Below are 25,446 nucleotides of genomic sequence, written 5' to 3'. Positions count from 1 at the left end.
TGCTAATAGTTATTGCAGAAACGGTAGAGTATGTCTGGAGGCGGGAAATCACTGTGGTGATATTTCAACAATCAGTGAAAATGGTAAATGTACAATTCCAAGATAACTAGGGGCTCATACTTATTAGAGATTAAATCTAGGCCATTTCATGTAAACAAGCTAGATGAGTAGAAGAATGAACAAAGGGAAAAAGAAATCAAGAATTGGTAATAGAAGAGAGTTGCCGAACACCACTACTGCCTTTTAACCTCTTGGAGCTGTAGAACTCCATCTTGTTAAATAACAAGCACTAGCTTGTTACTAACTCTCTAATTTTTCAAAGATTTTGGCTAGCCAATTGCTTGAAATGTCAGTATCCAAATATATACAATATAGGGCATGAATAGATTTGGGTAGTTCAAGGGATGGACTGTAGTAAACACACATTCCTTATTCTGTGTCCTCTCAGTTTACCTCTGAATTCACTTGAAACTGCAGTGGCTGATTCCCTGACATGCATCCCATGTCAAGCAGCAAGCATCAGCTTCTGTCTGCTTCTCTGCTTAATGCGTTCACCAGCTAGTGCTGTAGGAACTTCCTCTGCCCACAAGAGCAGCTCAGAAGTTCCTGATATTTAAACTAGGGAAACCCTCAGCCACCTCAACCAGTTAGGGTCACTATTCTCTGGCCCTCTGTAGGACAATTGTGAGACAATTCTATCCCCAGTTGCCCGTATTAGTGTTTATCAAAACTTCTATTGCAGGGGTCCCCAACCCCTGGGCCACAGACTGCTAGTGGTCCGTGGCGTGTTAGGAACCGGGCCACATAGCAGGAGGCGAGTGGCGGGTGAGCGAGTGAAGCTTCATCTGTATTTACAGCCGCTCCCCATCACTCGCATCACTGCCTGAGCTCCGCCTCCTGTCAGATCATCGGCGGCATTAGATTCTCACGGGAGCGCAAACCCTACTGAGAACTGTGCATGTGAGGGATCTGGGTTGTGCGCTCCTTGTGAGAATCTAATGCCTGATGATCTGAGGTGGAGCTGAGGTGGTGATGCTAGTGCTGGGGAGTGGCTGCAAATACAGATTATCATTGGCAGAGAGGTTTGACTGCACAGAGACCATAATAAATCAATTGCTTGCAGGCTCATCAAAACCCTATCAGTGAGTGGCAAATGAAAACAAGCTCAGGGCTCCCACTGATTCTGCATTATGGTGAGTTGTACAATTATTTCATTATATATTACAGTGTAATAATAATAGAAATAAAGTGCACAATAAATGTAATGCGCTTGAATCATCCCCAAACCATCCCCCCACCCTGGTCCGTGGAAAAATTTTCTTCCAGGAAACTGGTCCCTGGTGCGAAAAATGTTAGGGACTGCTGTTCTACTGAATTTTCTGTCCTCTGTCTCTTTTTCTGCTTCCTCATCTGTGCTTCTTTCTTGTCACTTAAATAAATTACGTATGTCCAAACCATAACTTCGTGCCTGCTTTTGGGGAATTCAAACTCAGACGGTGATAATTTCCATGATTACACTTATTGTTAGGTTTTTGAAGGCAATCCATGCTCCCAAAGCAAAATTATATTGAAGTAGCTAAAACTAAGTTGTTAACTGTGTTACTACCCCTCCAAGAAGCAAAGACTAATGGAGTTAAGTACACACAGAGATGATCATGTTTCATTGACACTGTTTGAGTCAGTTTATGGACAAGCCATTTAATGTATCCAAAGTTTTGCATGTACATTGCAATTTTTGACTTTGAAAGGATCGTTTTCCCTTTTCTCAAAGACATGCTCTTTGAGAACTGAAATGCAGTTCAGCCAGGAGGTAAGGTAAAAAATTGATTCTACGTACCTTTGAAGAAATGAATTTAATGACGTGCTTCACATGTTACTCTATATTACTCTAATTTTTCAAGCTGCACCTATTGGTACCTTTCATGTAGATTTGGTTTCACCCCATATACTGGAACCAGTCCTCTTCACAGACAGGGCTGTTTAAGGAGTAGATGGCTATTGGCCTCTTCTGGGGCCACTGGACACTTTTCTGACATTGTACCAATTTCCACTGAAGCTGATGTTCTACTCTTTCTGCCCATAACCCTGTCCAATTTCTTTATTTTTTTTAACATCTTTATTGGAATATAATTGCTTTACAATGGTGTGTTAGTTTCTGCTTTATAACAAAGTGAATCAGTTATACATATATATATGTTCCCATATCCCTTCCCTCTTGCATCTCCCTCCCTCCCACCCTCCCTATCCCACCCCTCTAGGTGGTCACAAACCACTGAGCTGATTTCCCTGTGCTATACGGATGCTTCCCACTAGCTATCTATTTCACGTTTGGTAGTGTATATATGTCCATGCCACTCTCTCACTTTGTCACAGCTTACCCTTCCCCCTCTCCATATCCTCAAGTCCATGCTCTAGTAGGTCTGTGTCTTTATTCACGTCTTACCCCTAGGTTCTTCATGACTTTTTTTTTTCTTAGATTCCATATATATGTGTTAGCATACGGTATTTGTTTTTCTCTTTCTGACTTATTCATTCTGTATGACAGACTATAGGTCCATCCACCTCACTACAAATAACTCAATTACGTTTCTTTTTATGGCTGAGTAATATTCCATTGTATATATGTGCCACATCTTCTTTATCCATTCATCTGATGATGGACACTTAGGTTGCTTCCATGTCCTGGCTATTGTAAATAGAGCTGCAATGAACATTTTGGTACATGACTCTTTTTGAATTATGGTTTTCTCAGGGTATATGCCCAGTAGTGGGATTGCTGGGTCATATGGTAGTTCTATTTTTAGTTTTTAAGGAACCTCCATACTGTTCTCCATAGTGGCTGTATCAATTTACATTCCCACCAACAGTGCAAGAGTGTTCCCTTTTCTCCACACCCTCTCCAGCATTTATTTTTTCTAGATTTTTTGATGACAGCCATTCTGACCGGTGTGAGATGATATCTCTTGTAGTTGTGATTTTCATTTCTCCAATGATTAATGGTGTTGAGCATTCTTTCATGTGTTTGTTGGTAATTTGTATATCTTCTTTGGAGAAATGTCTATTTAGGTCTTCTGCCCATTTTTGTTTTGTTTTTGTTTTTTTGTTAACATCTTTATTGGAGTATAATTGCTTTACAATGGTGTGTTAGTTTCTGCTTTATAACAAAGTGAATGAGTTATACATATACATATGTTCCCATATCCCTTCCCTCTTGTGTCTCTCTCCCTCCCACCCTCCCTATTTCACCCCTCTAGGTGGTCACAAACCACTGAGCTGATCTCCCTCTGCTATGCGACTGCTTCCCACTAGCTATCTATTTCATGTTTGGTAGTGTATATATGTCCATGCCACTCTCTCACTTTGTCACAGCTTACCCTTCCCCCTCCCCATATCCTCAGGTCCATGCTCTAGTAGGTCTGTGTCTTTATTCCCATCTTACCCCTAGGTTCTTCATGACTTTTTTTTTTCTTAGATTCCATATATATGTGTTAGCATACGGTATTTGTTTTTCTCCTTCTGACTTATTCACTCTGTATGACAGACTCTAGGTCCATCCACCTCACTACAAATAACTCAATTTCGTTTCTCTTTATGTCTGAGTAATATTCCATTGTATATATGTGCCACATCTTCTTTATCCATTCATCTGTTGATGGACCTGCCCATTTTTGGATTGGGTTGTTTGTTAGCAGACCTTTTACCTATGTCTCACTATACCCCCAAGCCACTGTGAAAATATGATCAATCAAGTGATCTCTAACAAAACTCCAGCCTTGTTTTATATTATAGGAAGGTGGATAATAGAATTGAAAATCCAAGGACCTATTGGCCATCTCATTCTTAAGATGGATGGGATGTTATCTAAAGCCTTGCTATAGAGCGTACCCATTATCCTTAGATTTGGGACTTTAACCAGAATTCCAAAATAATAAAACAGTATTATTCTGTCTTGTTAGAGGGGAAGGATTATGGAATGGATTCCTTATGACTTTGTGTCTGTGGTTATAGTCATATGTAACTTTACTTCTGCCTTTCCAGGTTACATAGCCCCCTTCCTTCCTTCCTTCCTTCCTCCCTCCCTCCCTCCCTGCTTTCCTACCTTCCTACCTAACTGTTTTTTCTTTCATTCTTTCATTAATATTGGAATTCTCCCATGTGAAACAGAATACAATTCTAACTTTTTTATCCATTCCCTCGTTCCTATTTAAGTCCTAATGTGTACTGTACTTTAGGTAACATGTTTCTGTCATGTTACCTATCCTATTTCATAACCGTAACATAAATGTAGAGTTTTTTTAATGCATACTTTTTAGAAAGGAAAATGGATTTAACACTTACTTGAAATGTCCTAGATATAAAAATGAGCCCTTAAGTACTTTTTTCATTACTGTAATATCCTCCACTACAAAAAATACAACAGGGGAGTGCTCTCTGTCTGTACCTCTTTCTTCATGAATATATTTTAATATTGATTATACATTTATAAAAAGATAATAGAGGCATGTAGAATCTTTATTAATTAAAATGAATACAAATCTGATAGAAATATTTTGGAAATTTAACTCTTTTCTTAAAAACATGTTGAGAAATGGCAAACTTCATTTTAGAGATTCCCATAAATATAGTTTATATTATCTAGTCCTCTCATTTTTAGCTCTTAGACTTTGACAAAATACTCCTTTGGACTTTGGAATACATTCTTCCCTTCCGCAGTCTAAGACTATTAATCTGGTGCCTGTTGGGGTTAAAGGATGACTGCAGGTTAGAACACGGATGGCTGTGGTAATGATAGCATTGGCGCCATTTGGGACAATAATGTCTATAACGTCAAACTGTCCTGAAAGTAAAATATTTTAGGTAGAATGCTAAATCTACTAACCTTGAAAAAGAAACCTCCTGAATTTTATTCTTGAGTATCTAGTGTCATTACTTTTTTTTTCCCTCAACAATCCAATTGTATAGTGACTTTCACAAGGGGCAATATGAAGGTGACACTTTAAGTTTTAGTTCTTATCCAAATGAATGAATCTCAGAAACAGTGAGATTATTTGCCCACCCCCTATTTTGAATTTTACTATCATAGACAGATATCATTTCTCTCCATAACTCCATAAAATATTATAGTAGTTTATTGGCAACCTAGCAAGTCAGAAAAAAGTTTCCTTTATGTCTAATGAAAATGAATTCTAACACAATTACAATTTTTTCTTCTCGAAGTTTCTGTTTACCTGTGTGATTTTCATTTTAATTCTCTCTAGTACTTTTCCAGAGTTTTCTTAAATCGAATTGCCAGGCAACAATTACATGTGAGTGAGTAAATAACAGCATAAGATTTCTCTCGTCTTCACGCAGCACCCTCTTGTAAATTGTCTCTTTTTTTCCCCCTTACATTAAAGCGTATTGAAAATGATTATATTTTACAACTTACTAGGGTAAAGAGACTGGTCACTGTTGGATGGATAAAACCCCTTGGGGAGTCTGACTAGTTCAGCCCCACCCTGAATACATAAAGCCTGATGGGATTGATATCTCAGTCTGCCTGTAAACTATTAGCATCTGAAGAGTGCTCTGACACATTTGTTGGGAAGCTCTTGCTCTATCCCTGTATAAGACTTGCTAATTAACCATCATTACATTTTTTGACTCATGTTCAGTTTACAATCAAGGATAATCTAAGCCTGGAGGGTAATATTAAATTTTTAATTTTTCACTTTTAGTGGAAAAGGCCTATTTCTTAAAACAAAATATTTACATTATTATTTCTGTAGAGTGAAACATGTTAAAATCAGCAAATTTCTTCTTCCCCTCTTCTCTTCTTGTCTCCACCACCTGATATTATAATAGATGATGAAACTGTATTTCTACAATTTTTTTGAAATTGTTAACTATGTTTGTTAGTATATCATTAACTTTTAAATTATAAATGATATACTTTGAGTGCTACACTTGATCATAGTAGATTAGCAGCAGTTAATCAACAGACTCACTTTATCTAAAAATAATTTCTCATTCTTTTCTTTCCAGGTTCTTAGTTCTATCTATACATATTGTTGGACCATATAATATTTGTATTCTTTGTTGTAATTCTAATACATTTGTTTTAGACATAGTCCTATACTTAAATACAGTGATCCTTGTCAGTCCTTTTGCAATGGTTTTCAAATCAATTCTTGATTGTGTGAAATTTATTCTCTAATAGCTTTCTTGAGAAAGACTCATGTAGATGAATTTTTGTATACTCAAAACTCTCTGAAGCTTCTATACTTGAAGGATAGATATGTAAAAATTAACTACTTGACTTACATTTTCTTTCCTTGAGTACTTTTCTTTCCTTGAGTATCTTGTTAGATTGAATATTACTGGGTGGAAATCTGAGGCCATCTTACTTTTTGCACTTATAAGCCTATCAGTTTTTGCCAGGTTATTCCCCAAATGCTTTATCTTTAGATTCTACTAACCTTTTTAAAGAATATGTTTCAGCATGAACCATTCTGAATCAAGTTTATCTAGAACATAGTATAACTTTCAGTATGCATATTTGTCTTCTTTTCTTCCTTTTTTTATTTCTAGAAAGTTAATTTTTTTTCTAAAAAGCATATATACCTTATTTTAATTTTCTTTTGGAAAGAGCTCTAAATTTGTACATGTTGGGATTTCCTTTGCCTCTTTTCTGTATATAAATTTTCTCTCTAATCCTTCTACTATTTAGATCTATTACTTCTTGGTTGCTTTTTAGATTATATTTGCACAATGTCTATTTCTTTTATGTGCTGGCCAATATTGTTTTTAATTTTGTGAGATATTTGCCTTTTCATTTCTAATTTCTGGCAATCTCAGATCATCTCTCTGCTCAAAGCCCACCTCATCTTGACTCGTTAGATCTTACACAGTCTAGCTTTCCTTTACCTCCCTGATTTAATTTCCTACTCCTCTTCCTTGATTTTCTCAGCTCCAGGACACTGCTCCTTGGTGTTCTTGGAACAGGCCAGGCATGCTCTTGAGAGACTTGGCTGTTCTCTCTTGCTAGCATGTTTTCCCTCAGTTGTCAACATCACTAACTGCCTCATTTCCTTCAGACCTTTTCTGCAAAAGTCACAAAGACACCTTCCCTGGCTGGCCCAATCTACAGCTTCAATCCTCTTCCAAAATATCATATTCTCGTTCTGCTTTTTTTTTTTTTCCTCCCTTAGCTATTAACACTACCAGTGCACTATTTTACTTCTTTACCTTGATTATGACTTTCCTAATAGAGTAAAAAAACTCATTATAAGGAGGTTTTGTCTCTTTACTACTACATCTTCAGCACCTGACAAAGAATAGTTCATTAAATAGTATTAAGCAAGTGAATAAAATCATTAAAGACTCTTTCCAATTTATTTTCCATATATTTTATTTAAATATTAAATTTTTGCCATCAGATTTTAAACTTCAAGTTCTTCATAATCCAATATATTTTTCTTATATCTTTTTATACCACATAACTTTATTGATGTAATATTTTCCCTATTCTTTCTGAAGGTATTAAATAACTTTAGCACTTTTCTTTGGATCACTGCTTTGTACTACTCTCCAGTTTCCTTTAATTTAACCTTTATTTAAACACATGGGACCTAAATTACATGGAAATGCATCGTTGTAGCTTCTGGATTGCCAGGCTTTACTCTAGGATATTAGATCTGGACTTTTTTTTTTTTTAATTATTATCCGATACCCAGTTCCAGTGGCTTGAGGTTTTTCCCTGGAGCTAATAAACTTCCTCAGAGAGGACTTACCCACTTTAGGCATAAGAGGAAGCCACTAAGAGGCATAACTCTGGCTGCCCAAGTTCTCAGGCCAAATAGAGGAAGGATATTGGAACTTACCACTTAACAGGAAGAATTTCCCTAATCTCCTTTTCCAGTATGGTTTCCACATCCTCACTGAGAGCCATGTGTTTCCCACTTCTACAGCTCCCTAGTTCAATCTAGGGAGGAAAATTTTAGTTTTCCCATGAGTGGGGAAAAGTGTTCTTACCCACAGGATAGGGCAGAGGATCTGTAACACAGCTTCAGAGAGGTCTGTTCCCTCAAACTCCTCAATTTCTCTGAGATTATTTGGTGTTGGTTTGCTCCATAGTTCCCCTATGACCAATTTAGAATTCAGCTTTCTAAGTCATCTAATAGTAAAGTATCTGTCTTCCAAATTTCAAATTTCATTTGTGTAATTACCTTTCCTATTCTTTGTCTTTTTTTTTTTTTTTTTCCTTTTCTTAAATCTTGGTAGTGTAATTTCAGGAGGGAGCAGAGAAAATCACACTTTTCAATTAGTTCATTTTAAATGGTAAAATTATTTTAGAAGTTTTGGTTTTACATATTTAATGAACAATTTTTAGTTTATGCATGATATATAAATTTTAAAATTTATTTATTTATTTATTTATTTTTGGCTGTGTTGGGTCTTCGTTTCTGTGAGAGGGCTTTCTCTAGTTGCGGCAAGTGGGGGCCACTCCTCATCGTGGTGTGCGGGCCTCTCACTGTCGTGGCCTCTCTTGTTGCGGAGCACAGGCTCCAGACGTGCAGGCTCAGTAGTTGTGGCCCACGGGCCCAGTTGCTCCGCGGCATGCGGGATCCTCCCAGACCAGGGTTCGAACCCGTGTCCCCTGCATTAGCAGGCAGATTCTCAACCACTGCACCACCAGGGAAGCCCTATGCATGATATTTAGTTAAGAAATTTAGAACAGCAGAAGAATTTAGGCCATTTAATTTCCCATATTCCTTATTTAGATGCGATGAGAGTTATCACAATAGAGTAGAAAAAACAGTGTAATTTTTAGATATCAGAAGGCCAGGATATGAGTTGTGACTGTGCCATTAATTCTGTTCTTAGGTGGTTCTTTACCTTTCTGGGCCTCAGTTTCCAACTCCTTAAATTGATAGGTTTAGATAACTTTAAGATTATTCTAAAATAAATATTTTACTTTTTATAAATATAAGTAGGGAAATTGTTTCTTTTAGCACAGATTCCACTGAATTACACCCCAGATATGCGAATTGATTCTATTGTGCTGACATTTAATTGAGATTATTTCTGATTTCATTTTTTATTACATTATTGTGAGTGATCTGTGACAATTTGCTTCTCTGCAGCAATACTGGAAAAATTTAATCAGACTCAATTAGCAAAATTTTACTATGCTCATAGGCCCTATTGAAGTTATTATTTGTTAGATGAATACGGAAATCATTAAAGCTGGACAATTACTTGGAGATGGTTGATCCAACCTCTTCCTTTCACAAATGAGTGATATGGATGGGATAGTGATATGGATGGCTCAGGATCACATTGAGAATTAATTAAATGGTTTGGCCAAGACCTGAACTGTGTTATTCCAAATCATGATGCATTCATGAGTCTGCCACTGTTATTGTTGTAGTCATTTTCTTTAGTTTGTTTTATTGTGTTTTTGTTCTGTTCTATTTAATTGGCCCATACACTGCTTTTAAATAGAGATCTACCATGTCCACTTTGACCTAGCTCTTAAAATGGTAGTTTGGCTTAGATTCTCACCAGTAGCCACACAGTTTACTCATTCTTGCGGATGCTTTTTGCTTTTCCATTGTTAAGTACGGATTCAATACATACATTAATTCTTAAGTTTCACTTTTCATCTTGTTAAAAAACATTACCAACATGCAGTAAAAGGGATAAAGGGAGCTTACAAAAATGATGAAATGTTATCATCAGAAATTTTATATGAAAATCAGAATCCTTACTGAAACATTAAAGACTGTTCTCTTAGATTTGTTCAATAATTAGAATTACAGTAAATAAATATTTTAGCATTCGTTCAGAATTTTATCATTTAGCAGTTGAATATAATATAAAATGATATCTTCACTTTAAGGCATACTTTGTTTCTTTCAGAGCAAAAATAATATTTTTCAAGAGTAAGTATTTTCAGAATTCCCTGGTGGTCCAGTGGTTAGGACTCGGTGCTTTCACTGCTGTGGCTTGGGGTCAATCACTGGTTGGGGAACTAATATCTCACAAGGCACATGGTGTGGCAAAAAAGGGTATTTTTAATGGCATGATAAAAGCTAGTGGCCAGGGGTCGGGAGGGAGGGATTCAGTTTTACTTAAGGCAAATGTGCTTTATGACATAATTTACCAGAGTGTAGCTCTTCTCTATAGGTAGTAATAATTTGGGAAATTTATTTCTTGTATATTTTTAGGCAAATAATAAATTCCATGAGTACTCTCAGGAATGGCACTAAAAATGTTAGATTAGGAATTAATAGGCATTAGTAAACCTACTCATTTTCATTAAATGTCTATTAGATACCTAATTAAATTCTGCAATTTTGATTAAAAAACCCTTTGATATAGGAAGTTTTTACATCAAAATTCTTAAATTTCTAAATTATAAATTTTCATGTTGGTCATGACGATATTTCTCTTAATGCATTCTACTCTTCAAAGTTAAGGGAAAAAATACTTCAAATTCTATAACAGAGGTAAAAATGGGGATCCTAGCAATCCTTGTCTTTAAAGATTTGTAAGCTAAGTATTCATTTAAATAATTCAAATAATAAAACTTTTCACTAAAATGCAAAAAAATAGCTGAGTAATTATAAAATGATTTTACATTTTGGCATTTTAAATCAATCCCAGTGGATTACAGGACCCACAAGCTTATTATTGACACTAAAGTTATAGAACATTTGTATTTGCTTCTGTGATGTGGTTCAAGGGCTATGATTTGATTAAGTCCTGTCTGTTTCATTTGTATTTACTCTTGTTTTTATAGTTATGATACTTTCAACTTTGTAACAGTCAATTTTACCCTTAGCCTTCACTACTAAGACAAACTCTCTCTCTCTTCCCCTTAAAAATAAATGATTTTCCACTAACATTACAAGTCTAACCAAAGGATCTAACAGAACTTGAAAGCTAAAAAGATCATAGGGCAGCAGGAAAAAGACATCATAGCTACTACACCTTATCCTTTATCAGTATAAAAAATTTCATGTATGTCATTCAATAACTTTTCTTTCTCTAACTTTTAGAGTTTTTTAAATATCTTTTTCAGATGCAAAATGGTTCAGATACTAAAATGAAGACGTTTTCAGAGTCAGGAGTATGAAAGATTGTTAATGTTTCTTTAAGAAAGAAAAATGTGCAGAATAATTTTTCTGGCTTCACAGAAACTTTTCTGTCTATAGATCACCAATTATTGTCAGTAAAGGCAGCATCTTCCCTAGGTAATGCAGGAAAATCCCCCTGTACTGATGGGGGGAGCAGACTGTGACAACTTCTTCACTACCTTACACCAGCTTCCCATTTCCTCCTCCAATAAAAAATAAATTGAAAAAACAACGGGAAAATTGTGTGCATAAAAGCATCAAAGTAGCGTTGAAAGGAAGAGAGCTTACATGCAGCATACTATCTGAGTGGTGTGTAAAAATGCAGATTTCTTTTTTTTTCTCTTTTTCTTTTTTTTAACATATTCATTAGAGTATAATTGCTTTAAAATGGTGTGTCTGTTTCTGATTTATAACAAAGTGAATCAGTTATACATATACATATGTCCCCATATCTCTTCCCGCTTGCGTCTCCCTCCCTCCCACCCTCCCCATCCCAACCCTCTAGGTGGTCACAGAGCACTGAGCTGATCTCCCTTTGCTATGCTGCTACTTCCCACTAGCTACCTATTTTACGTTTGGTAGTGTATATGTGTCCATACCACTCTCTCACTTTGTCCCAGCTTACCCTTCCCCCTCCACATATCCTCAAGTCCATTCTCTAGTAGGTCTGCATGTTTATTCCCCTCTTGCTGCTAGGTTCTTCTGACCTTTTTTTTTTTTTTAGATTACATATATATGCATTAGCATACAGTATTTGTTTTTCTCTTTCTGACTTACTTCACTGTATGACAGTCTATAGATCCATCCACCTCACTACAAATAACTCAATTTTGTTCCTTTTTATGGGTGAGTACTATTCCATTGTATATATGTGCCACAACTTCTTTATCCATTCATCTGTTGATGGACACTTAGGTTGCTTCCATGTCTTGGCTATTGTAAATAGAGCTGCAATGAACATTGTGGTCCATGACTCTTTTTGAACTATGTTTTTCTCAGGGTATATGCCCAGTAGTGGGATTGCTGGGTTATATGGTAGTGCTATTTTTAGTTTTTTAAGGAATCTCAGTAATGTTCTCCATAGTGGCTGTATCAATTTATATTCCCACCAACAGTGCAAGAGGGTTCCCTTTTCTCCACACCCTCTCCAGCATTTATTGTTTGTAGATTTTTTGATGATGGCCATTCTGACTGGTGTGAGATGATATCTCATTGTAGTTTTGATTTGTATTTCTCTAATGATTAATGAAGTCGAGCATTCTTTCATGTGTTTGTTGGCAATCTGTATATCTTCTTTGGAGAAATGGCTATTTAGGTCTTCTGCCCATTTTTGCATTGGGTTGTTTGTTTTTTTGATATTGAGCTACATGAGTTGCTTGTATGTTTTGGAGATTAATCCTTTGTCAGTTGCTTCATTTGCAAATATTTTCTCCCATTCTGAGGGTTGTCTTTTCGTCTTGTTTATGGTTTCCTTTTCTGTGCAAAAGCTTTTAAGTTTCATTAGGTCCCATTTGTTTATTTTTTTTATTATTTCCATTTGTCTAGGAGGTGGGTCAAAAAAAGCTCTTGCTGTGATTTATGTCATAGAGTGTTCTGCCTACGTTTTCCTCTAAGAGTTTGATAGTGTCTGGCCTTACATTTAGGTCTTTAATCCATTTTGAGTTTACTTTTGTGTATGCTGTTAGGGAGTGTTCTAATTTCATTCATTTTTTTTTTTTTTTTTTTGCGAATTGTGGGCCTCTCACCATTGTGGCCTCTCCCATTTCAGAGCACAGACTCTGGACGCACAGGCTCAGTGGCGATAGCTCATGGGCCCAGCCACTCTGTGGCATGTGGGATCCTCCCAGACCGGGGCACGAACCTGCGTCCCCTGCATCGGCAGGTGGACTCTCAACTTCTGTGCCACCAGGGAAGCCCTAATTTCATTCTTTTATATGTAACTGTCCAGTTTCCCAGCACCACTTACTGAAGAGGCTGTCTTTTCTCCAATGTATATTCTTGCCTCCTTTATCAAAAATAAGGTGACCGTATATGCATGGGTTTATCTCAGGGCTTTCTATCCTGTTCCATTGATTTATATTTCTGTTTTTGTTCCAGTACCATACTGTCTTGATTACTGTAGCTTTGTAGTATACTCTGAAGTCAGGGAGCCTGATTCGTCCAGCTCCATTTTTCTTTCTCAAGATTGCTTTGGCTATTTGGGGTCTTTTGTGTATCCATACAAATGGTGAAATTTTTTGTTCTAGTTCTGTGAAAAATGCCATTGGTAATTTGATAGGGATTGCATTGAATCTGTAGATTGCTTTGGGTAGTAGAGTCATTTTCACAATGTTGATTCTTCCAATCCAAGAACGTGGTATATCTCTCCATCTATTTGTATCATCTTTAATTTCTTTCATCAGTGTCTTATAATTTTCTGCATACAGGTCTTTTGTCTACTTAGGTAGGTTTATTCCTAGCTATTTTATTCTTTTTGTTGCAATGTAAATGGGAGTGTTTTCTTAATTTCACTTTCAGATTTTTCATCATTAGTGTATAGGAATGAAAGAGATTTCTGTGCATTAATGTTATATCCTGCAACTTTAGCAAATTCATTGATTACCTCTAGTAGTTTCCTGGTAGCATCTTTAGGATTCTCTATGTATAGTTTCATGTCATCTGGAAACAGTGACGACTCTACTTCTTCTTTTCTAATTTGGATGCCTTTTATTTCTTTTTCTTCTCTGACTGCTGTGGCTAAAAATTCCAAAACTATGTTGAATAATAGTGGTGAGAGTGGGCAACCTTGTCTTGTTCCTGACCTTAGTGGAAATGCTTTCAGTTTCACCATTGAGGACGATGTTTGCTGTGGGTTTGTCTTATATGGTCTTTATTATTTTGAGGAAAGTTCCCACTATGACTACTTTCTGGAGGGTTTTTAATCATAAATGGTTTTGAATTTTGTTGAAAGCTTTCTCTGCATCTATTGAGATCATCATATGGTTTTTCTCCTTCAGTTTGTTAATATGGTGTATCATGTTGGTTGATTTGTGTATATTGAAGAATCTTTGCATTCCTGGGATAAAACCCACTTGATCATAATGTATGATCATTTTAATGTGCTGTTGGATTCTGTTTGCTAGTATTTTGTTGAGGATTTTTGCATCTATGTTCATCAGTGATATTGGCCTGTAGTTTTCTTTCTTTGTGACATCTTTGTCTGGTTTTGGTATCAGAGTGATGGTGGCCTCGTAGAATAAGTTTGGGAGTGTTCCTCCCTCTGCTATATTTTGGAAGAGTTTGAGAAGGATAGGTGTTAGCTTTTCTCTAAATGTTTGATAGAATTTGCCTGTGAAGCCATCTGGTCCTGGGCTTTTGTTTGTTGGAAGATTTTTAATCACAGTTTCAATTTCAGTGCTTGTGATTGGTCTGCTCATATTTTCTATTTCCTCCTGTTTCAGTCTCGGAAGGTTGTGCATTTCTAAGAATTTGTCCATTTCTTCCTGGTTGTCTATTTTATTGGCATATAGTTGCTTGTAGTAATGTCTCATGATCCTTTGTATTTCTGCAGTGTCATTTGTTACTTCTCCTTTTTCATTTCTAACTCTATTGATTTGAGTCTTCTTTCTTTTTTTGTTGATAAGTCTGGCTAATTGTTTATCAATTTTGTTTATCTTCTCAAAGAACCAGCTTTTAGTTTTATTGATCTTTGCTATCATTTCCTACATTTCTTTTTTATTTATTTCTGATCTGATTTTTATGATTTCTTTCCTTCTGCTAACTTTGGCGTTTTTTTTGTTCTTCTTTCTCTAATTGCTTTAGATGTAAGGTTAGGTTGTTTATTTGAGATGTTTCTTGTTTTTTAAGGTAGGCTTGTATAGTTATAAACTTCCCTCTTAGAACTGCTTTTGCTGCATCCCACAGGTTTTGGGTCGTTGTGTTTTCATTGTGATTTGTTTCTAGTTATTTTTTTGATTTCCCCTTTGATTTCATCAATGATCTCATGGTTATTAAGTAATGTGTTGTTTAGCCTCCATGTATTTGTATTTCTTACAGATATTTTCCTGTAATTGATATCAAGTCTCATAGCATTGGGGTCAGAAAAGATACTTGATATGATTTCAATTATCTTCAATTTACCAAGGCTTGATATGTGACCCAAGATATGATCTATCTTGGAGAATGTTCTGTGAGAACTTGAGAAGAATGTGTATTCTGTTGTTTTTGGATGGAATGTCCTATAAATATCAACTAAGTCCATCTTGTTTAATGTATCATTTAAAGCTTGTGTTTCCTTATTTATTTTCATTTTGGATGATCTGTCCATTGGTGATAGTGGGGTGGTAAAGTCCCCTACTATGATTGTGTCACTGTCGATTTCCCGTTTTATGTCTGTTAGTATTTGCCTTATATATTGATGTGCTCCTATGTTGGGTGCATAAATATTTACAATTGTTATATCTTCTTCTTGGATTGATCTCTTGATCATTATGTAGTGTCCTTCTTTGTCTCTTGTAATAGTGTTTGTTTTAAAGTCTATTTTGTCTGATATGAGAATTGGTACTCCAGATTTCTTTTGATTTCCATTTGCATGAAATATCTTTTTCCATCCTGTCACTTTCAGTCTGCATGTGTCTCTAGGTCTGAAGTGGGTCTCTTGTAAACATCATATATACAGGTGTTGTTTTTGTATCCATTCAGTCAGTCTATGTCTTTTGGTTGGAGCATTTAATCCATTTACATTTAAGGTAATTATCGATATGTATGTTCCTATTACCATTTTCTTAATTGTCTTGGGTTTATTATTGTAGGTCTTTTCCTTCTCTTGTGTTTCCTGCCTAGAGAAGTTCCTTTAGCATTTGTTGTAAAGCTGGTTTGGGGGTGCTGAATTCTCTTAGCTTTTGCTTGCCTGTAAAGCTTTTAATTTCTCCGTCAAATCTGAATGAGATCTTTGCTGGGTAGTGTAATCTTGGTTGTAGGTTTTTCTCTTTCGTCACTTTAAATATGTCCTGCCACTCCCTTCTGTCTTGCAGAGTTTCTGCTGCAAGATTAGCTGTTAATCTTATGGGGATTCCCTTATGTGTTACTTGTTTTTTTTCCCTTGCTGCTTTTAATATTTTTTCTTTGTATTTAATTTTTGATAGTTTGATTCATATGTGTCTTGGCATGTTTCTCCTTGGATTTATCCTGTATGGGACTCTTTGTGCTTCCTGGACTTCATTAATTATTTCCTTTCCCATATTAGGGAAGTTTTCAACTATAATCTCTTTAATTACTTTCTCAGTCCCTTTCTTTTTCTCTTCTTCTTCTGGGACCCCTATAATTTGAATGTTGGTGCATTTAATATTGTCCCAGAGGTCTCTGAGACTGTCCTCAATTCTTTTCATTCTTTTTTCTTTATTCTGCTCTGCAGTAGTTATTTCCACTATTTTATCTTCCAGGTCACTGATCTGTTCTTGTGCCTCAGTTATTCTGCTATTGGTGCCTTGTAGAGAATTTTTAATTTCATTTATTGTGTTCTTCATCTCTGTTTGTTTGCTCTTTAGTTCTTCTAGTTCCTTGTTAAATGTTTCTTGTATTTTCTCCATTTTATTTCCAAGATTTTGTATCATCTTTACTATCATTATTCTGAATTCTTTTTCAGGTAGACTGCCTATTTTCTCTTTATTTGTTAGGTCTGGTGGCTTTTTGCCTTGCTTCTTCATCTGCTGTGTTTCTCTGTCTTCTCATTTTGCTTAACTTACTGTGTGTGGCGTCTCCTTTTCACAGGCTGCATGTTCATAGTTTCTGTTGTTTTTGGTGTCTGTCCCCAGTGGCTAATGTTAGTTCAGTGGTTTGTGTAGGCTTCCTGGTGTAGGGGACTTGTGCCTGTGTTCTGGTGGATGAGGCTGGATCTTGTCTTTCTGGTGGGCAGGTCCATGTCTGGTGGTGTGTTTTTCAGTGTCTGTGGCCTTGTTATGATTTTAGGTAGCATCTCTTCTAGTGGGTGGGGTTGTGTTCCTGTTTTGCTAGTTGTTTGGCATAGGGTGTCCCGCCCTGTAGTTTGCTGGCCGTTGAGTGGACCTGAGTCTTGTCATTGAGATGGAGATTTCTGGGAGATTTTCACCGTTTGATGTCACATGGAGCTGGGAGGTCTCTTGTGGACCAGTGTGCTGAAATTGGCTCTGCCAGATCAGTGGCACTGCCCTTATACCTGGCTGGAGCACCAAGAGCCTGTCCTCCACATGGCTCAGAGTAAAAGGGAGAAAAAGAAGAAAGAAAGAAAGAAGAAGATAAAATAAAATATAATAAAGTAAAATAAAATAAAGTTATTAAAATAAAAAAATAATTAGTAAGAAAAAGTAATTTGAAGTAATAAAAAAAAACTTACAGACAGAACCCTAGGACAAATGGTAAAAGCAAAGCTATACAGACAAATCACACACAAAAGCATACACATGCACACTCACAAGAAGAGAAAAAGGGAAAAATATATATATATATCATTGCTCCCAAAGTGCACTGCCTCAATTTTGGGATGATTCTTTGTCTCTTCAGGTATTCCACAGATGCAGGGTACATCAAGTTGATTGTGCAGATTTAATCCGCTGCTCCTGAGGCTGCTGGGAGAGATTTCCCTTTCTCTTCTTTGTTCGCACAGCTCCCGGTGTTCGGCTTTGGATTTGGACCCACCTCTGCGTGTAGATCGCCTGAGGGCATCTGTTCTCCTCTCAGACAGGACGGGGTTAAAGGAGCAGCTGATTTGGGGCTCTGGCTCATTCAGGCCGTGGGTAGCGAGGGGTACTGATGTGGAGTGAGCCTGCAGCGGCAGAAGCCTGCATGATGTTGCACCAGCCTGAGGCGCACCATGTGTTCTCCCGGGGACCTTGTCCCTGGATCACTGGACCCCGGCAGTGGTGGGCACAGGCTCCCAGGAGGGGAGGTGTGGACAGTGACCTGTGCTTGCACACAGGATTCTTGGTGGCTGCAGCAGCAGAATTAGCATCCCATGTCCGTCTCCGGGGTCCGCGCTGATAGCTGCAGCTTGCTCCCATCTCTGAAGCTCCTTTAAGCAGCGCTCTTTATCCCCTCTCCTCGCACACCAGGAAACAAACAGGGAAGAAAAAGTCTCTTGCCTCTTCGGCAGGTCCAGACTTTTTCCCGGACTCCCTCCCAGCCAGCCGTGGCACACTAGCCCCCTTCAGGCTGTGTTCACGCCGCCAACCCCAGTTCTCTCTCTGTGCTCTGACCGAAGCCCGAGCCTCAGCTCCCAGCCCCGCCCGCCCTGGCGGTTGAGCAGACAAGCCTCTTTGGCTGGTGAGTGCCGGTCAGCACCGATCCTCTGTGCGGGAATCTCTCCGCTTTGCCCTCTGCACCCCTGTTGCTGCACTCTTCTCCGTGGCTCCGAAGCTTCCCCCTCTGCCACCCGCAGTCTCCACCTGAGAAGGGGCTTCCTAATGTGTAGAAACCTTTCCTCCTTCACAGCTCGCTACCAGAGGTGCCCATCCCTATTCTTTTGTCTCTGTTTTTTTCTTTTTTCTTTTGCCCTACCCAGGTACGTGGGGAGTTTCTTGTCTTTTGGGAGATGTGACGTCTTCTGCCAGCGTTCAGTCGGTGTTTTGTAGGAGTTGTTCCACGTGTAGATGTATTTCTGATGTATTTGTGGGGAGGAAGGTGATCTCCACGTCTTACTCTTCCGCCATCTTGAAGCTCCTCTCCAGATTTCTTAATACTAGGTTTCTTGCTCCATGTAAACCTCATCCACTTTTTTTTACCTTTCATGCCCAGCATAGGGTCCAACACTTAGTTGCTCCCCAGGAGCTAGTGTTGTTTTCTTGGTATAATTTTTATATATTGTTTAGTACCATCTGGTTGTTTCAATACAGAAAATTTTGTTTTACTAATTTTTTTTTTTAGGGGAAAGGTTTATATTATTTTTGAATTTACTCAGACCTGTCAAGGGATGTTTAATTAAGATGGCTCTGCTGAGAGTCAACAAGAATTCCTGAGCATTATCAAATAAGAATGTCCAGGAATTGGGCAGAGACCTCTGCATGCTTGACAGTCCTTCTAGGTATTTCTGATATACACAGAGTAGGAAGACTATAAACTAGATAAAAAACAAGCTGGGGCTTCCCTGGTGGTGCAGTGGTTGAGAGCCCACCTGCTGATGCAGGGTACACGGGTTGGTGCCCCGGTCCGGGAAGATCCCACGTGCCGCGGAGCGGCTAGACCCGTGAGCCATGGACACTGAGCCTGTGCGTCCGGAGCCTGTGCTGCACAATGGGAGAGGCCACAACTGTGAGAGCCCCGCATACCGCAAAAAAAAAAAAAAAAAAAAAAAACCTGAATAGGGAGCTGGATGTTGGGGCATGATGAGACATGAAAAAGGGAAAACATTTCTGTATATTTAATTCTTTACAATATTATCCATTGCTTTTATAAATTTCTCAGATGAAGGAGAACATATGAAGCTGAGACTGGTGGTGGTGGTGATTGCTAATTTGAAGAAAATGTAAGCTTAGAAAAGTACATATATTCTAAAACTAAGTAGGCGTACATAGTACATATGTGAGTAAGCATATATGATCTTTTTCCCAAACAGTAATATACACCTAAATATATTAACCACTTTTAAACTCATACATCTGAAAAGATTTCTCTCAGTGGATAGAATGAATTGAATAGAATTATGGGGGGGGGGGAGAACTGTGTGATAAATATTTCTTTCATTGCTTTTATATTTCTTTCCTTTTTCTATATGGAAGAAAATAGCTTACATAAAAAGCTAAAGTTGTTGAAAACACACTTTTCCTATAAAACCAACCAAGAAATTTTAAGTTTCACTGTGTGCATGTCTGTGTCCTTGGGTCTGTCAAGTTGAAGGTGTAAGAAGGTTGAGCCAGCTAAATGCTGCCATGGGCAGGAAATTTTTATTATCATGATAGCTGGAGAACTGGGCTCAGGAAATAACTTTTCTCTTAAAAATCTGTCTCTACATATGGTAATTTTCCTCAAATGTCATTATTATGCATTTGGAAGTAATAAAAATGTTAGAGGTACTCACAGGAGCAATAACTCAAGCACTTTTCCCTTTTGCAGGATTGTTCAGTGGTTGGTTCTGCTATTAAAGTTGTCTTTCTTTTTTTTTTTTTTTTTTGAGGGAAGTGCATTTGCTGAGTCACTTTTGCTTTGAAGCATTTATCTTTGTTTGAAAATACATTGGTATCCCTCACAATACTGGTATGTCTTTACATTTACTGGGGGATAAGTAAACTTGAAAGTATATTTAAATGTAGCAATCTTTATACATGCATTAAAAACAGACACAATAGCTGTGTACATTTATTTAGTAATTGTAAATAAATATGTTAAAATCGTAGTTTTCCTCATGTGGTAGTAGACATAGGAAAGTGTTCTACCTTTATTGTTATTCTTCTTTCTTCCTCTTTCTCCTTCATTTTTTTTCTCTCTCCCTCCATTACTATCCTTATCTAATGCAGTTCGTCAGCCCAATAGAGAACATGTTGATCATTTGCAATGTCTGTGTTTCTTATGATCTGGTGGATAGCTAATCTTAGAGAAAACCAAAAGAGGAAGACAAATCTATTAAACCAGCTTATGTGGGACTGAAGCTTCCTGGGAAACTGGACTTTGGTTTCTAAAACAGAGATAGTCCAGCGAAAACTGAGTCTTTTTGGCAACCTACTGCAAGCTTTTATGGAAAGAAAAAACAGACCACCAAAAAATGACAGTTCTTTTATTTAAAAAAATATTTTTCTAGAAAACAGAAATCTTTCTGTTTTACTGAATACTTTAGTGATTGTGTTTACCTCCAATCATCATGTAGCACAAAGCAGAGTATTAAAAAAAAGAGAAATCTCTACATGAGGTTAATTCAACAAATTAATCAGAAATCAATGTTTTTAGGAAGAGAATTCTCTTCATGGAAGTACTGTGAAGAATTACAGACAAAACCCAGTGTATTGGCTCAATATTTACTAATAAAATTTCATATGTATTTAAAATAATCATGTTGTTGGTTAGGAAAAAAAAAGAAAAAAGAAAAATAGCAAAACATTGCAGAGAATAAACAGACTACCAGTGGATAATTAACTTTGTCAAAGAAAAAAATTGCACTGGACTGAGTTAAACAGGCAAAGAAGACTTTATCTAACACTATTGCAATAAAGGAGAGAAAGTGACTTCAACTTGCCTTAAACAAAAGTCAGGAGAATTTTTAAGCACTAGAGTAAGTTAGTAAAAAAAGAGTGGAAGAAGTTATGAGGAAGGCTTCCAATAGGATTTGACCATCTGTGTTTGGCACTTCTCTAAGTTAGGCTCCTACCCTTCCACAGAGACTGGCAGATAGGGGTGCTGTCTCAGTCTGCTCAGGATGCCATTACAAAATACCACAGGCTGGGTGGCTTAAACAACAGAAATTTATTTTCTCACAGTTCTGGATGCTAGGGATTCCAGGATCAAGGTGTCAGTAGAGTTGGATTCTAGAGAGGGCTGTCATCCTGGCTTGCAGATGATGACCTTGCTGCTGTGTCCTCACAAAGGCGAGAAAGAGAGAGAGATTTGAGATCTCTCGGTTTTATTTTTTTTCTTTCATAATGACACCAGTTATATTGTATCAAAGCTTCATGTTTATGATGCTATTTAAGCTTAATAACCTCCTTAAGTGCCCTATCTTTAATACAGGCACATGGGACAGGGTTACGGTTTCAACATATAAATTTAGGGCGACACAATCAGTCCATAGCCGGTACTTTCTTCCTTCATGATTACATTTCAAGGAGAGCTCTCAGGTCCTTGAGAAAAACACTTCTGAGTTGTAAATATGGCAAGAGACTGAGAGAAGATTTATAGCTCGGAGGAGTAGAAAAGGAATTTACAATTGCAAGGTTTCTAAAGTAAATGCTCTAAGAAAAGAGAGGTCAGGAACTCTAGTCAGGAAAAATCCCTGTCTAAAGTTGAATCAAATTGAGAGGAACGTTAAGGCTGTTCTGGCCAACCTGTGGGTCATCTTTTCATAGTACTCTCTAGAAAAGAAATTGCCACAAGTCCTTGTCTTTTCATTCATTCATGGTAAAGCTGGCCATGTAATATCCTACACATTAGCTAAGCCATGGGAAATGCTGCAGAATGCAGTAAATGGTCACATTTCAATTAATACCCACAGATTCCTTTGCTGCTTGTTAGCTAAAGGGGGAAAGAAGTGACGTCTATGTTTAATAATAAACTATTTTTGTCCCTTGGGATTTCACTGTCCTTGGACCAATTATCCAATTAAATAAATAAAAAAAAAAACCTGATAACATAGGACTAAGCACCCAGGTCTAAGAGCAGAGGTCAGGCCTTTATTTATCTCTGAATATTAGGGACAAGACCAGGTTTGTGTTATGTGTGTCTTGAGGGAAAAAAAAAGGCCAAGGGAATATAAAGAGATATAGAAGGGAAGTGGGAAAGGGATGAAAAACAGAAGTAAGGAATATCGTCTCTTACACTGGTAGTATCAATATCAACTACTAGTGCAAACTGCCTACGGTTCTCTTACTCTGTTGAAAGTCAACTGCTCACAAAGGGGCTTTTCAACTTTCCATTTGACGAACTTTGAGTTAACTGGGCAAAAACAGGGATGGGATGAGGATGAGGTGAGAGACACACCTACCTCTGGATGAAAAATTTAAAAGGACACAAAAAAAGTCAAAATTAATTCAAAACAAGATTGATGTTACTAATTTTTCCTTTGCTTCAGGGTCTAATATGGCTCTACAAGGCACTGTTACTGATCTTATCTTGATTGGAAATCTTGACATTTTGTTTCCCATAGATTTTTGCATCAGTTTTAGCTTTTTAAAGTATAACATTAAACATTATTTTTCTTGATGGACAAACTTTTTGGCATACCCTTAAATTTTGCAGCCAAGGCAGATGCCTCACTGTGTCATCCCAGTCCCAACTCTGCTAGAGGAAAAAAACTAGTATTATCCTCTAGATTTAGAATTTATTTTCAGTCTTTCTAGATGGGTGGAGTAGGTCTAGAAAGCATTATTGAAGCAGTGATTTCCTAAGTGTGCACTAACAGAGATGAACACTGGTCTAGTTAAGAACAGTACTGTTCATTTCCCATATAAGTCACTCAGAGACACTCAGGAGGGCAGTTTTGCCAAGAGGGAAGTTTGATGAAGAGAAACATCTCTGAGAGTGTGCAGATAATTCAAACAATTTCATGTCATTAATGAGCATGTTAAATGGATAAACTGTTGACTAAAAGACAGAATATGTGATATTTAATGCAATAATTTCATCATATCATATTTGTAAATCTCTGAAACCTATCTAACCATCTTTAGTCTTCTAAAGAGGGATGTATTCCTTCTATCTCTTGGCATAATGAAGAGAAAATGAATGTACTTTAACATGGTCTATAAATGTAAGTTCCTATAGGTTTAAGTGGATATATTTCTCACTGTTTACTTAGCTGGGTACTTGGCAACAAATACATACTATATCCACTACTTATTTAAATGATCCTTTTTCTTTTTATTAAGTTCATAATCATGCTATGGGTAATTAAAATATACAGAATCTTAATTTTAAAAGCAAAATAATCTATCATCTAGAGAAGAGCAATGTAGTATTTCTATTGGCTTGGGAGAGAGCTTTTATAAAACTATGACAGTTCACATAACTTTTGTAATTTATGTGGGTCACCATTAAAGTAGCGTAAATTAATGTGTTCTATCAGAGTTGGCAAACTTTTTGTAAAGGGCCAGGTAGTACATATTTTCAACTTTTCAGACTATATGATTTCTGTTGCAACAACAATTCAACTTTGCCATTGTAGTAGGAAGGCAGCCATAGGCAATAGTAAACAAACAGGCATCTTCCAATAAAACTTTGTTTACAAAAATAAGCAGTGGGCTGAGTTTGGGCTACAAACCATAGTTTGCCTACCCTTGTGTTAGATGCTTCTGTATACTTTATTGAAAACTGTAAACTGGGTTGTCTGCAATAGTGAGCTGTAAAGGATTCATATCGTTTATTAAGCTGAGTGTCCAAGCCACTATCTAGACACAAATAAACCATTAGTAATGACTATGGAATAGTTCATGTGTCTATATCTAATCTTATCTTTTAGCATTCTGTATTCCACAATATTTTTTAATGTTAGATGTTATTACTAGGTGTATATGTCATCTCTGTTTTGCCAGTATTTCACCCTCTTATAAACTTTTAAAACTCTTTAAGCTTTTTAAAAGTTCTGAAAATTTAATACTTTATTGAAGGCCTTGAAGCATAAGGATATTTCTACATGAGGACACTTTGTTTTATTGGCAGTAATGAATGCCTCTTAATGGGTCAGGGACTTACCTAAGCCACAAAATTGAAGTGGTCTAACATGGAAAGCTGGCTAACTAGATACTTGGTATTCAGTTGTAGTAGGACATCGTCCCAATTTAAGAAAAATTTACTGTGGCTGTAGGGTCAGAGGTTAAATGATGCTGAAACTACACTATTTTAAAAATTAGGCTGTGTGTTTGGAAAAGCTGTTCTGAAAAAGAGAGCACTTTGCTCTATACATTTAGCAATATTTTTGCTGTTGATTCCAATTAATGGCCACTTGGATATTATGAAGGATTAACAGGAGAATGATATACAGTTATTTAAAAACCAGTGGAAACTATGATTTATTTAGTAAGTCCATCAAGTGGAGAAAGAACCAATAAAGCAATAGAACAAAATACCAGAACATTCACAGTTTGCTTTTCTAAAGGTTATTGTAGAAATTATATATATATTTGACTCAAAATTGCTGAGGCTATGAGATATTATCATAGCCATGCCTTTGGAAGTCCCAAGGCTAACTTCCACAGTTCCATCTTGTGTAAGGACAGGACAAACTGTTTTCCCCAACAGAGAATTTGAGAAAAAGTGGTCTTATCAGTCACATGACCAAAAGCAAATGGAAAAGCCAATTTCAAAGAACTTTCACGTCAGAGTAAACCTCAAAGATTATTTGCTCAACCATTTAATTAGAGATGGAGAAACCGATGTTCAAAGAATATAAGAGATTTTGCTAAAGCTTACACCCAAACAAATTTGCCACTAGTGCCCTGGTTTATTTTTTTCCTGGGCTTTTCTATTAGAAAATGAACTTTCATCCACATTCAGGCACAGGCACAGAGACTCACATAGGTGAAAACATGTGAGCCTGAGAAAACTACAGTCCACTGCCAGTATTCAGGAGCTTCCAGGTAGTGTTTGCATTTTTTTTCTCACACCTAGATTAATGGCATTAAAAAGTTTGTATGTCTACTTTTATCTTCCTTACTTAGTTTTAATCTATTTAAGC

This window comes from Hyperoodon ampullatus (genome assembly GCF_949752795.1).
Source record: "Hyperoodon ampullatus genome assembly, chromosome: 4".
In the NCBI taxonomy this organism is placed as follows: Eukaryota; Metazoa; Chordata; class Mammalia; order Artiodactyla; family Ziphiidae; genus Hyperoodon; species Hyperoodon ampullatus.
Note: the sequence above shows the minus strand (reverse complement) of the source record.